We start from the raw sequence: 15667 nt of genomic DNA, 5'->3' as shown, positions 1-15667 counted from the left end.
GAAGTTTGTCTGTTTATCGGCGGCTGTCAAGCTGTCCTGTAGAAAAATTAAAAGCATAAAGTTCTGGTTTACCTCTTTAAATGTTCAAGGTTTGAAATTTACAGATTTTATTAAATCATTGTAATTTTAAATCTCTGCATATTTCTTTTTGCTTTGCCATCCACTTATAATAATAATTGCTTACACTTATATAGCGCTTTTCTGGATACTCCACTCAAAGCGCTGTACAGGTAATGGGGACTCCCCTCCACCACCAATGTGCAGCATCCACCTGGATGATGCGACGGCAGCCATAGTGCGCCACACATCAGCTATCAGTGGGGAGGAGAGCAGAGTAATGTAGTCAATTCATAGAGGGGGATTATTAGGAGGCCATGATTGATGCGACGGCAGCCATAGTGCACCACACATCAGCTATCAGTGGGGAGGAGAGCAGAGTAATGTAGTCAATTCATAGAGGGGGATTATTAGGAGGCCATGATTGGTAAGGGCCAATGGGAAATTTGGCCAGGACGCCAGGGTTACACCCCTACTCTTTTCGAGAAACGCCCTGGGATTTTTAATGACCACAGAGAGTCAGGACCTCGGTTTTACGTCTCATCCGAAGGACGGCGCCTGTTTACAGTATAGTGTCCCCGTCACTATACTGGGGCATTAGGACCCACATGGACTGCAGGGTGAGCGCCCTGCTGGCCCCACTAACGCCTCTTCCAGCAGCAACCTTAGTTTTTCCCAGGAGGTCTCCCATCCAGGTACTGACCAGGCTCACACCTGCTTAGCTTCAGTGGGCTGCCAGTTATGAGTTGCAGGGTGATATGGCTGCTGATAGATTATGAAATCTTTGTCAATGTGATGATAGTTACACTTATTTTCCTTTACTTTTGTGATACATATTGCGAAAGATTATGTGGTGTGTTTCTACATGTGCTAAAAGCGGTAGCCCACACAAGCTTGACTCGTAGGATTGATCCTTGATGACTTCCAGGCATTTCCTAGGAAAAAAGTAAGACTACAAGAGAAGTCCTGCTTTATACAGATCTCTTAAGAATTTCACCCTAAAATTCTTTAACAATTATGTGTCTGTTTCCATGATATTGTGAAATAGTCACAGATTTTTTCATTATATTTCACTTTTTCAGGTTCATGTCATATATTTCTCAGCTTTTGCTACAGTAGGTTTAAGAAGTGCCTAATATACTGTAATACTGTGCCATTTGCTGAATTTGTGAGATTATACCAATTGAAAGGTAAGGTCAGATGGGAATTATTGATAACAGCAGGAAGAGCTGAGTCTTTCCCCCCAAAAAATCTTGTTAAATGGACATCTTCATGATTCTGCTGTGTTTATGATGTAGCACATAATTTTTTACCGAATACAGTTTGGAACTATGGTAATGAAAGTCTGCATTATTAAAGTCAAGAATTATTCTATATTTTTCTTTACTCTATCTGAATTGTGGGCACAATCGTGTAATGTTCTACTACACTTATAGTACAGTTAAAAAGTTGTCGCATTACATGATTATTTCACGTCACATTATTATGATTATATAAACAAGTGAAATTTACTGGATTTTTTTTTTCATTTGATTAGAACCAACATGTAAAACCTGAAAATACAGTGTGTTGTTTTCCTTTCCTCTTCTGCAAATATATTTTTTATCTTGACCAATGGATTGCCAATGAGTCAAAGAATCCTGCAGCTGTTCTTCTCTGTTAGTTACTATACACTGTGCTGTCATAACTCCTACCCAGAAAACACAACCCATTTAATCATATGGGTTTTTACGATTCTAATTAATGTATACAGATGTCTCCCTTTTCTTTGATTCTATTCTTTGTAGTCCTATTTGTATTCTACCAGTTACCCAGTTTTCCACTTTCCTATAGTTTCCTCAGTATCTTCTGTTTTATCAGTTCACTTCATATCGTAGGAATAATTGTATAGTACTTAGTAGACCTGTATCCACGTGGTTCACAGTGAGATTACCAGTGGGGTTCTGTCTTTGAAAACCTGACATGAAATCCACAGTGCTTCTGCTTGTAAAACATTTTAGCAGAGTAATTTTGCCTGAACCTACCTGCATCTTAATTAAAATGTAAGGTTCCTGTGCAACAATAAAGACGGCTTCCTATTTTTAAGTGTGTTCTGGAAACCAAGTGGCATCATACTGTATATAAAACTGTACATTGGCAAATATGATATTGTCTTTTGAGGAACTGACGATTTCTGAGAAAGGTTAAGATGAGAATTGTGATGTACTGTGCATGGTAAAATGTAGTAAAACAGACAAGGCAATAGTAAAAGAATATAAAAGCAAGCATTTTGCCTGACTGCATGTTTCTTTAATTGCCATACAAATTTGAAAACCAAATTAAAAGATTTTTACGCCTGTGGAAATACATGCTCCAACCTTTCTAACAACAAATAAATTGCATTCATTTTCCTAAACTATGTTTACAGAGGAGGAATATTACATTCTTCCTTTTCTTCCATAAATTGCAGATTTTCACATTATTACTGTAGTTTCTTTCACAGATTGAGAGTATCGTTTCCTCAGGAAGCTAAAAATGTTTTGAAAATCACTGTCAATAAACAAAAAGGCTTCCGAAAAGTGTGAATGTGGAGGAAAAGTCAGTGTTCCACAGAAAGCTAAAGCAATAAGCCTGTGTTATGCTGATAAAGTTCTCTTTCCATGAGACATCAATCATATAATGAAATCATAGTCTGAGTGAAGGGAAAATGGCAAGAGTGAAGTTAAATCTCCTTGCAAAATTGTAACATTCAGGCCCTCCCCTACTAATACAATTCTCTCAGTAACACAGTTGCTGTGAAATAAACCTATCAGTCCTTGCAATGAAACTTGCAAAGACATCTACTGAAAATTAAGAAAGTATATACAGTGAATTTCCTGACGTTTCGGGGTATAGTGTGAATAACTTGAATTGTTCGTTGCACGGTGTGAATACTTAGATCACAAAATGGTTATGCTTGACATTTCCGCTGAAATGTTTAAGTGTGTTACCACTTGCTCCTGTAGGTCCTTCTGGATTTCGTTTTAGTGTGTGTTGGTGAGGGGGTTTGTCAGCTCATCTTGTACCTCTGCCCCTTTGAGAGCTATCCGTATTATAATAGGTTTTACAGCTGCAGGTTTGTCTCCTATGCAGTCGCAATCTTTTCCCTTTGGAGAGGAAAAGATCGGCGCAGATGTTACGTCTGCAGCAGACTCTTCCTCAGAAGTCTCACGTGCAGCCAGAACGTGAACTGTACAGCCAGAATGTTTAGAAGAGGAATAAAGCATGTCTGGTAGCTAGGGGAAAAATCATCTTAAAGGGGCTGTGATATACTGCATGAGTCACTGGTGAGACAAGGTTTGCCTCACGTTCATGCTGAATTCTTAAAAAAAACAGATTGTTCATTAAATGTTACACAAGATCTCCCCAGCTGGCTGCTGAGCCAATGGAAAACGCAGAATTGAACGCTTCTTCTAGCGAAGGAATTTGGTGGGTGAGCAAAGTTCTGCTTTACAGCTCTCTGGAGTACATTATTAGCTTAACTATTTTCACTCCCAAACCGCATGTTGTTGTTACAGGGGGATTTTGCCAGTGTGGATGGAAAATGACTGAGGGCTTTCCTCGTTCTCTGTCATTGCTTTGCGTTAAGTGCTACGATTATAAAGAATTTTATCATATTTGGAAAATAATTGAAGCCATGCAATCATTAAACAAATGCAAAAGTCATCATTAATAACTATAGTAACAGTTAAACACAGTATTTTCTCTACTAATAGCAATTATTTAATTCTATTTTGGAATTATATTGTAAACCTAAATCTTTCCAGACTCTACAGGAAGCAAGTGGCAAAGATGCCCTATTTCTGTTAACTGATGGGGTATTTATAACTTGGCGCCACATTAATAAAACTTTTACCACCACTGTACAGATATAGCTTTTTATGTTTGTTTTTAAATGTGTTTTTATTTTTTCATAAAGAAATAAAATACTGAACAAGGAGTGGTGGAATATGCCTGTTTACCGCTCTTTGGTGCTTAAAGTCAACATTATCTGCATGTCACATAGAATTCCTGTTCCAGATACTCTCCAGTGTAATACAAATATAATGAACTGAAAATGAATTGAAATACCATACTAGATTGAATATTTTTAATATTCACTGTATCAAGAACATTTTGTTATACATCCATTTGTTAGATTCAATTGAATTCAATTTTATTATCCTCTGGGGTAAATTTGTTTCATGGCACAGTCTAATACATTAATTAAGACAGTACTAATGTGTTATAGGAGAGACGGCAATTACTATACATTGTTTGAAAGAGATTGTGGTGGGGATGAAAGATGTTCTGAGACCATTACTTTTACACCTGGGGACACAGAGGTGTCTCCCAGATGGGTGTAAATTCACAATAGAGGGGGTGAGATACACACTCAATAATGCTCTTGGCCGATCTGAATAGATACCTAAACTATCATCCCTGTTTTTTCATGTGGTTGTCTCATAGTGGGATTGCTATTCCAGATCCTAGTATCTGACAACAGAAGTGTATTATTATGTGTAAAAATGTCACAATTCTAAATGTACTAAATCTGCAGTGCTATGAATATGTTTGTTTTCAGAACCAAAGTACAAAGAAGAACAAATTATAGAGATGACTTATGAGTCCAGCTTAACTTGCTACATTATGACTCATACTTTCTGTACAATGAATGTTTCACTGTATGTCAGTCCTTTACAGTTTATAGCAATTTGATTCAAAGTGCTTGTACTATATGCATACCCTCTACATGTATTTTTGTTTTCATTAACACAGAATAAAACATGCACTTGCACATGAATTTGGTGAAATTTGATGAATGATAACATTCTGCTTGATTATTGACTTAAATACTAAAATTTCGATAGGACATTTCCATCAGAAACCACTTCTCCTATAAACTAATTTTCAATCTGACATTATAAACTATGAAAAAATATGAAAATTACTAGTATGGTTGTGTGGTAGTTAGGGTTTCTTCCTTAACTGTCTCATGTTTGGAAGTCTTGGGTGTCTGTCCCTGTGGAGTTTTCAACTCCTGGTTTTTGGTTTTCTCCTGGGGTTTTTTCTGGGGTGCTCCAGTTTCCAACCACTTTCTAAAGACATTCGGGATAGGGTTCATTGACTACTTTATATTTTTCCTGTAGGGTTTACCTAGTCCCCATTCCTCCACTAAACATTGCATGATATTTACATATTTTCATTATAAACCTTGACATCATGTGAGCAATAAAACGAAAAACTGTGAACACTAGCTTTTGACTGTTTAGATGTCTGTCAATGTTCACTTACTGTTCAGTAAATATAGATATTATAATAATAATAATTGCTTACACTTAGATACACTTTTCTGGACAGTCCACTCAAAGCGCTTCACAGGTATTGGGGACTCCCCTCCGCCAACACAAAGACATTACTTGTCTCTTGGGGTGGCATGATGGCAGAGTGGTTAGCTTTGCTGCCTTGCAGAGCTGGGGCCCTTGGGTCAAGTCCTGCGGTGCTATCTGCATGGAGTTTGTATGCTCTCCCTGTGTCTGTATGGGTTATGTCTGGGGGCTCCAGTTTCCTTCCACAGTCCAAAGTCATATGGGTAGGATAATTGCCTTCTGGGAAAATTGGCCCTGATGAGAGTGTGTGTGTCTGTCTGTGTGTGCCCTGTGGTGGACTGGTGTTCGTCCAGGGTGGTCCTGCCTTGTGCCTGTTGCTTGCTGGGATGAGCTCTGGCTTTCCAGGGATTCTTTTGTGCTTAATAATATTTTCAGTAGAGCTAGTGTTGGGCTAGTTGTTTTTTTAAGGAAATGAATCCGTATAACAGGGCATAATGTGTGGCAGTTTGGAAATGGAAAGCTCACTGATTTTAACAAGTGAGCCAAAAACAGAAGTACTCTGTCATCCCCAGACATCTGGGAATACTTCTATGATCATATACAATCTACAATCATACAGTCTAGAAGTCCAGTAATCCAGTTTTTCGGTTAGCCAAAATCACTCCAGGTTTTTGTTTTAACTTATTTTTAAGAAAGTTGGATTAGTTTCTGTTACAGATCATAAAGCCTAATATAGTGTGCCTTTGGTACTGTATTTGCTCTTTTTAACTGGAGTCTGTCATAGCGAACATATATAAGCCCCAAATAAAATCTCAAAACTACCAAAGAAGCTTGCATTTGTAGAGGGAGAAAGAGTCTAACAAGCAAAAAGTACAAAATGTAATTTAAATGATGGACGGGAAGACCTTACAGTACAAACCTTACTGTATATGCATGCACTAACACAGTTAAAGACATCTTGTCCCTTGTGAGGTCACAATGTGTGAAAGAGCTAAATCAAATACTATATTACCTACTGGTTTTCTAATGAAGCTGCTGTTTAGTGAAACACTGCCTGCATTATCTGTAAAGACCTGACTTCTGAATCCAATAAAGATCTTTAATGCATTAGTGTTCACTATCCTGTCAGTGCATGTCTGTGTTCAATTTAGAAAATGTGGATTAAACCCCAGGCTTTGCTGCCTTTGGTAACCCAAAACAAAGTCCTGACAGAATAAGTGTTGATAAGACAGTTGCTTGTGGCTACCTTAATTCAGTATGTGTGAAGGGTAGTTATAATTGAGAACAGACTTGCTGTATCATACAGTATGTAAGTTTGCTGTGGTGAATGTGTATGTTTTTTTACACTTTTTTATAACTTGCTTTCATTTAACCATGCATCCGCCCGGAGATTTTCTCATAGTTGCACCTTTGCATTCTGAACTATGATGAAAGATGATGATTTTTCTATACTGAATTCTTCCTTAAGGATTGTGTTGCACAGCAGTTAAAGGCTTTTAGAATGGAAATCATAGCATGATCAGTATGAAAAAGAGGAGTGGAAGTAATGAAAACTATTGGAAAATATAAGCAAAGAAGTTTAATATGAATCTCAAGGAAAGTTGTGAAAAATGGTCCCCTATATGTCTTTTTTCGATCTGATTTTTCCTTACTTTATTTTATTTGGAAAATATGAAAATAAGAGACAGGATTGCAGGAGAAAATTCAGAACTAGTAGAGGGCACCTCCTTTACAGACTTGACTACAGAACTTCCGGGTACCTTGAACATTGAAAAGGCAGACTTTAGAATTAACTTTAGAATTAACAGAATGGACTGTTGACTTATAATTGAAATACTGATTTCCTACTAGTGGTATCCACCAGGCTAGAGAAATCCTGCACATGTTTATTGATGCATTTTTTTGTAAAAATTTGTTTAGTAAATATTTTATTTTCTTTATTAAATTAAGTGGGAACAGGTTCCCTCTTTTCCTTATATAGTATTTTTGCCTCAGCTGCAGTGTGGAGTAATGTTTTTAGAAGTCTGTAAAACGCAGTACTTCCAGATTTGTAAATATGTGTAAAAAATGGTCTCGTATAGTTTTTGAAAATTATTGTAAATATTTGTCTTTTTTAATTGCTGCCTTCTTATTAGTTTGTTACCACAGTGTTCTGGAGAACATGGAAAACACATGCTGTGTTACCTCTTTGGTGTTCAGGGGTGCAATTGTTAACTTTTGTATCGATTGGCTTCCACAGCAAGCTGATGTGAGGGTTTGATTTGTGTTCTTATAGAAGTGTATCCTAAGAAACAATCTATGCAGAAAGAGGTGACAGAGCCTCATTAGTGGGTCTCTAAGCACTGTGCAGCTTTTAGGTGTTTTAGGTGTTAGAGTTTTAGAACAATTGCTGGTTGCCAGCAGACACAAATACATTGGAAGTACTGTAGCTTGCTGTTTTTTTCATGTGCTACAATGTTTGCTTAAGAGAAAAATATATTGACGGGGTCTACCATATATTCAAAGTTTAGTTTATTTCATGATTTTAAGGAAAATAGGCTTCTTATATACAATTGCCATCAAAACAATCCAGCTGGAGAATGACTGACATTGTTTATAAAATATCTCAGGTAAAAAAAAATTTATAAATCTAGGTAAATCCTTTGATAAAACAGATCTTTTTCACATGGCACATGAACCATGATAAATACAGTGATAAATCAAGTATTATGGTACAAATGATGATATATACTGCATACCACGATTCACACTGGTAAATGATTCATGGCAAAATATGTGGTATATCCTGGTTAAACTTGTCACCCAAAAATATTTACTTAGGTATTCAACAATGTACTATTGTATTCTAAGTATAACATACTGTGGTAAGATGGCTTTTTTTTGCACTTTTTTACTTTTAAAGTTGAAGAAGAAAAAAAAGTATTTCAAACAGCCAATATAAATAAGGAAGAAATTATATAACTTATCATTCTGGTAATAAATCAGCCTTTCTCAGTGCTGGAGCATTGTGGATCTTATGCGAATTTTTATTTTCAGATGTTAGCAGTTTTTCCCATTAATCTTGTCGTTGGCTTGGCTGGTCATTGGCTGCCAAATCAGAGAGCTACTCTTGGTTCGTACTTTTCCACTAATAACTCCCATCCAGAGAGGATTATGAAGTGGTGTAACCGAAAGTGATGTCACACGTGCCATACTCGTGGATTATATGCTTGGCCCTACTAGTATGCCGGACTGGTTAGAATTTTATTGCCATGAGGGAATGCTGGAGGTTTGCTTATTTGCCTGCTTTGGTTTTACTGTCTTTCTCTGGTGTGCTCCATATACTTATAAATACAGCTGGGTTGCTAATGACATTCCATTTGCCCCGTAGTTTGAATCATTTCAGGATTTACCAGCTGAAAGTTCTTGAGTGTAAACCAGCACCATCATGTTTGTTAGTCAAACATGATAAACAGACATGAGGTTACATACACATTGGAAAAGAGCCTGCAGCTCTGTAATCTTAAAATTTGAAATGGATCAGACTGCAAAGGGAGTCTTGTTTCCTTCTGTTGTATAGTTTAGAAGAAAGTTTCATGCTATGACCAATTTCTGATGGCAAATTTGCACATTTTGTGAGAATGTCCAGCTAAAGGGTTCTGACATACTGTACAGTATAACGACATATAATAGACATTAGAAGTGTGTTTTTATGTCTTAATTAAATTAAGGCTGAAGTTTGGGGTGATGTTTAGATCTCTGGCTGTGAGCAGGATGGACACTGGTTCACGTCCTGATTGGGATGCTGCTTTTGTACCCTTGACAAAAGTACTTTACGAAAATTGCTCCTGTACATGCATTGCTTTGCAGATTATTATCATAAATAATATTATTTAGGCATTGAAATTTGAAAATGATTTGATTTGAAAAGGTGTTCTCGGTGGAATTGTTTGATAAATAAAGGATTAAATGAGTGGGGATGATGTTATTAATGCATTCGTCTACTGTTTGAGAAACATCTAGAACCTTAAACAGCTTAGGCATGGAATCTAAAATTGCACAGTATTTCAAATCTTACAAAGGGTGATCATATTACTGGGGTTTGGTCCTGTTTATCTGGCACTGATCCGTTTTTCTTTTCACACAGTTCTTGTTATTGTTGTTGTATTGTGCTTGGTATACAGTATATTTAAACAGTGATTATTTGTCCATATCTTCTGGGACCCCTGTTTCTGCAGGTTTTTGCTAGCTGTTTCTGCTAGTTTTCAGCTGAGCTCTAATCACTGGTGCTAATTTACACCTTTAAGTAATCTGCTTGATTTATTTTGTGCACTTGGTTTCAGAAATACCTGTAAAGCATATTATTTCTAGCACCTTCTACATTTAGAACATATGATTTCTGTCCTCAAATTGCTTATCAAAAGTATTCCCCCAACTTTCCCTCTAAACATCTCTTAATAGATTATGTTGATTTATAAATATAATTTATAAAGCATGCCTTGAATTGAAACTTGAAAGCAATTATCCTGCATTGAAGAATTTAACACAAACAAAAACCAGCAGACACAGGGGTCCCCTGGGACCAGGATTGAGAAACATCACACTAGAACATTAAGTACTCATAGACAACTGGAATTAAATTGCGTAGAGTAATTAGGAGAGTTCTCTAACAAACTGCAGAATACAAAGCAATACACTTCTCAATACATTAAGGTGCAGTACCATTCAACAGTGAACAAGACCATCGTGAGCGAGGGAAGAGTCAATCATAATTATTATTAATTAAAATCTAAGAAGTCAGAATATTTTCAGATACACAGAAATGTCGTTGGAATGAGTAATGCACCTACATTTATAGGACAAAGGTTAGACCAGGGGTTTCTAACACTGGTCCTGGGAGACCACTCTGTCTTCAGGTTTATTATCCATCAGAGGTAGTCATAGGCTAGTTTATTTAACTTTATAATTCCCCACATAATACGTTGGCTCTTTAAATTTTGGATGGGAGCGGTAGTTGGTATCACTACCAATTAATGAGATTCAGATCTCCCCTGTGTCAATTGTGTATCTGAAATGTATCTGATCGGATCTCTGCAGAAAAGAAAATAATTCTCTTTGGAGATGCTGTTGAAAGTTCAATATCCAAAAGCTGCTAGAAACAGTACCTTGAAGTACCCTTGAAACTGGGGTATTATTGAAACTCGGGACTGAGAGCAGATAAAAGTAAAACAAAAAACTGATCATTTAAAAGCATCACAGTGGGGTGAGTACAGGTGGAATGAAAACTTGCTACAGTGGTCCTCCAGGACCATGGGTAGGAAACACTTAGATAGTACTGTATAAGCACTAATGCTGAAATCAGACATATTTTCCGCATCTGGCTTTATTGGCGGAGTGGTGGCACTGTGGCTAAGGATCTGCACCTGTGGCTAGAAGGTTGCCAGTTCAAATCCTGTGGCTGGCAGTGGACTCCTACTCCATTGAGCCCTTGAGCAAGGCCCTTAACCCCAGCTGCTCCAGGGGTGCTGTATAAATGGCTGACCCTGTGCTCTAACCCCAAGCTTCTCTCCCTGTCTGTGTGTCTCATGGAGAGCAAGCTGGGGTCAGCGAAAAGACAAATTCCTAATGCAACAAATTGTATATGGCAAATAAAGTGATCTTATTTAATTTATTTTAATTAATCTTTATTTATCTGAAAGTAAACAAAAATGTCAGTCTGATAGCTTTTCAGGACTATAATATCTCATCTGCCTTTCCTTTCTTCATGCTAAACCCGTGCCCTGTTTGTCTAGTGAAAACTGATCAGGAGAAAATAATGTTGTGCAACTGATTTCAGTTAAGACTACTTCCTCCCCCTTCATTTCGGTTACTGTGGTCATTTCTTGTTAAGAAAGTCAAGGCTTCTCTGTGCCGTTCAGATGTTTTGGTGTGGTGGGTGCTGCACATTCCACAGCTCTGAGGTCACGGCAAAAAAACATCCTCCAGCTTATCCAGTCATTTTACAGGACTCATGGAAAGGTTTTGGTGGGAAAGCCTGACTGAAGCTCCCTTCAAACACGTGAAGCCCAAGTGCTCACTCCAGCTCCTTTCTCTCCCAAGAGAAGGAGTTCAAAGCTGACACTGTGAGCTGCTCTCCACCACTGTGGCTTGTGCTGTCATGCACGGGAGGAATGTGGGCTTGGTCTCAGAAGTCTTAACAGGAGACTCAGAGAATCGGTGCGTAGAGGGATCAGTCTGTGAGCTAAGGTCAACCTTGTCAAGCCCAACAGTGTCAGGGAGAGAATGAGGCTTTCACAGCTTATTAAAGTGTTATCATCTTAAAAGGCTATGAGGTATGGCCGCATTTGGCCTGTCTTCATTGTTAATATGCTCATTTTTCCTGGCAGAGTGGTTTTCCTTAGACAGACTCCAGTTAAACTCCAGTTTGAGTGAAATGCTGCTTGCCTGTCAGATTTCTCAGCATAAGTTGGCCCTTTGGTGAAACAACCAACTGGGATCATTGGATGTTTTTAAATCGAAATGTGTTTATCTGATGCTTTTATCCAAAGTAACTTGCTTTTAACAGAAGCAACCTTAACAACGTACTTGGCTCAAGGGCTACTACTAAAATCCCAGTGAGAATAAAAAGTTAAGTACATCATTGTTGTTTCCTTGAATTTGGTATATGGTATATGGTAAAACCGCGATTTTTTCCCACATTGAAAAGAAGACTTCTGATCTTAATAGACCCAAATAATCAATAAAACTGGGACAGAAATGAAATGACCAAAACAAAAGTCAAATTCATGTTCATGTTTTAGCAAGTGACTCCTCAGTAACACAAATTCAAATCCCGGTTGCATGTTTTATCTGCCTGCTCACAAAAAATCTTACGGATACTTCAAAGAAACAGCAGCCTCGAGGGGAGTTTGGAGAAAAATCAGTCTTGCCCCCTAACATTGTGTAATCTTGTCCTTGTCATGTAAAGAACTGTCAGCTCTGTTAACTCAGGAAATAAAACCATGCTACATTTAAAGATTCTCCAAAGATACCATAGTGAATGCAATAGTTCACAAAGGTCCAGAAAAGATAAGCCAGTGATGTTCTCCATTGTAATTTGCTTCAGTTGATTTTTATATAGCTTACCCTATGGTAAGACTTAACATTGGAAAAATTTACAGTTAGCGTTTCCATATAATCAGATTTACACTCTGATAGAGCTGTACCTAAACTGCCCAATATGTCTTTACGTACAACGTTTCCAACTGCACTTGCGGTTTTTAAATTAATATTAACGTTTTTGCTTATACTTTATTTTCGATTAAATATGCAGTTTTTGTAAAAATAATTTAATACTTTCATATGTTTTTCCCCTCTGAATCATTGTCTTGTTTAATCTGAGCTTTATATTATTAATGATAATAACACCAAAAATAGTGATAACCTATAAAGTGCTTTTTACAAGAATTAAGCATTCAGCACTAATGTCTCAGTCTTCTACACAAACGTTGTCTTGCTCAGATCAATAAATATTGCCTAGTTTTGTCTGAGGCTCATTTTCTATTAGGATGAAAAACAGAAATCTGCAAAGTGTTCTGTTGAGGGTTGGAGTACATGTTGAACTCAAGACCACATCACAGGAATAAAGTTCTGTATTTTTGGTAGCATCTTGAAACATAGTTATTTTGTATGTCTAGTCCTGCAACAGCGATATTTTGGAGCATAGTTTTCTTTCAAAAATATACTATCAAAGGAAGGGAGTGTACTCAATGCAAAAGTGTGGTGTCACATGTCTGTGATCATCTTACACATTATGAGTTAATATCTGGCAGAGTACTGCAATCCTTCAGTGTGCACTGTTGTTACATATATATATAGCATTTAAATTATACCATGCAGCTGTCTGTATAAGATACAACTTGGCAATGAAAACTTTTTGTCTACAAAATAATAACACCGATTAGCTTACCAAATTTAGCGCTAATCTACGTCTACTACTCTAATTTTACACAAGACTCTACATATCGTGACATCTTTCCAAAGTAAAAATGGCATAAAATTGCAAATAAAGGATTGTTTGGCATGCTTTACCTTTGGAAAGTCAATTGTTATTCAGTACAGTGTCTTTATATCTTCCAAGAGAGATGCTGATGAAGACTGCCAGACGTATTCAAGATATCAGCCAGTCCTAACCAATACAATATGTGTAGAGAAAGAAAGGATTTGTAAAAAATGTTTCATCTTTCATCTGCTACTGGGTATCAAGAAACATTTGAACTCATACCTTTCTCAAAGTTATGCCTCGTCAAGTACAGTAGCTTCACTGTCTGTACAGTAAGAAGCCAATTATCAAAGCCACTTTACAGTAAGCAATTAACATACATAAATGCACAAGGGACAAATTATTTATCACCTTGTAAACTCTTCAGATCTTAGAAGTTAGGCAAGGTTGAGCCTGATATGTACTTTGATGGGAGACCTCTAAGGAAAACCAGGTTGCGCTGTACAGTATGTGGTGTTAGTAGACCATTAATTAGAACAGTGTCAGTTTTCCCTCTGGACAAAATGACCAAACCAGAGCTCCATTACAGTGATGGGGGACACTTTGCTCTCCTTTGTGTGGGAAATTAACTCTAAGTACTTTTGAAGACTTAGTCATTAAATATCTTACACCTCACATCATAAGAGTAGGAGTGATGACTCCGTAGTCTTGACTTATTTCTACTTGGGGCATTCAAGCGGTGAAGTAATTTCTCTGTTCTCCATACTTTATGTCCTATCCTGCAATGGGGCTGCTGGTGTGCAATGAGTGCTACACTTCAGTGGGTCGCCTTCTATGTACAAAATGCTTTGGATCCTTGTGATGTGATGACAAGCAGCTTACAAATGCAAAGAACATTTCATTATTTTTGGAAGTCCAAATGAAGCATATGATAATTGTTTGCACTCCTACATTTACAGTACACATGCTTATGAAAACCTCTGGATATTTCTTAGTATTAAATGTTTTTGCATCCATCCTTGGTATTATGGTTCTTAATAAGTGTATGTGTTTGCGTTTAACAGTTATAACAGTAATTCAGTTCACTTTGTAGGTACAGTATCTCCATTAATAAAGGAAATTAATTCAAATACTATTTGAAGTACCTATGAGATAGTAATAGCACAACAATTATAGCAAGGGTGAGTGGAAGTGGTTCAGTTCCTTGCTTTGATGTGTTCTGATTCACAATTCCAGAGTCTCATCTTCGACAATGTGGCTCTGTAAATCGTCCAAGACACTCTCAGCTTGTTTGTTGTTTAAAAAGGTATCTTCAGTTTCATTCCTAAATACACCTGTTTCAGATGTCCTTTTCTGGATTTAAATGTCAATTTTTTTAGCTTACAGCAACCCTTTGAAAAAATTGTTGGCCAATAACACTACATCCAGTAATTAAACTGATATCCAATACAGATGTTGTAGCAAGCCATATGCGAGTCAAAAGTCAGGAAAATAAAAATAACCCAAAATGTTAATTACCTTCTGTGTACCTCTTTAGCACTTAAATTCTAAAACTGGACACCTGCTTTACTTTTGACCTTCTTTATGGAGCTAAATCAAATTTGTTCAGAATAGTATTTTATGCTTGTATTTTTAAGAAAGGAAGGTTTTTCATTTTTATTGGATAAAGCAATTGACCAAAGTCTAGAATATAAATAGCGTATATTTAAAAGGAAAGGCTGAATCATAGTTTGTTAAATCTCCAGAGTAATAATATTCGGCAATGATAAAGGGGAACTGATAGGCAGTTTGCTTAGAATTGATGGCTTTGTGTGAAGATTTTATATCACACATGCAGAAAGAATGTAAAAGATTACCAGCTGCTTCTTAGGGAGGCTTGAAAGCCAATTTTTTTATGGTGACATTATGAAGCAAGTCTCAGTTTTGATAAAACTTAATTTGAAGGAAAAATGCCTGAGGCCAAGAAGGGGAGACCATACAAGGTTATCTAATATTTTCACATTCCTTTGGAAGAGACACTTTTTCTGCAGGCAGAAACTTATACTTACCTAGAGTTCTGTTGATCTTTAACTGATAGCAGGAGATTTGCTGTGGTAGCTAAAATGCAGAATGTAGTTTTGATTAAGTTTTTCTACTACTTGCATGTAGCATTCACCGCTAATTATTGTAGTCAAGATCACTGGTGAATTTTGGAAGTTTCATTAGTAAAATGTTTACTATCAAAATAATAAATAACATGTTGTCCTTGTTTGACCCTTCTTGAGAATTACAACATTTAAGTTTAATTTTTAGCTATTGTTTTCTGTTTTTGTTTTTTGGTGCC

General features: G+C 36.9%; 1 protein-coding gene across 2 annotated transcripts in view; it reads left to right on the top strand.

The window, feature by feature from the left end:
* loxl2a (lysyl oxidase-like 2a) overlaps positions 1-15667 on the top strand; it is a 67139-nt gene that overhangs the window by 24424 nt on the left and 27048 nt on the right. The window lies entirely within an intron of this gene.

Source organism: Lepisosteus platostomus, chromosome 3, assembly GCF_059453375.1.
Source record: "Lepisosteus platostomus isolate fLepPlt1 chromosome 3, fLepPlt1.hap1, whole genome shotgun sequence".
NCBI classification, from domain to species: domain Eukaryota; kingdom Metazoa; phylum Chordata; class Actinopteri; order Semionotiformes; family Lepisosteidae; genus Lepisosteus; species Lepisosteus platostomus.
This window is presented reverse-complemented; position numbering and strand designations above follow the sequence as displayed.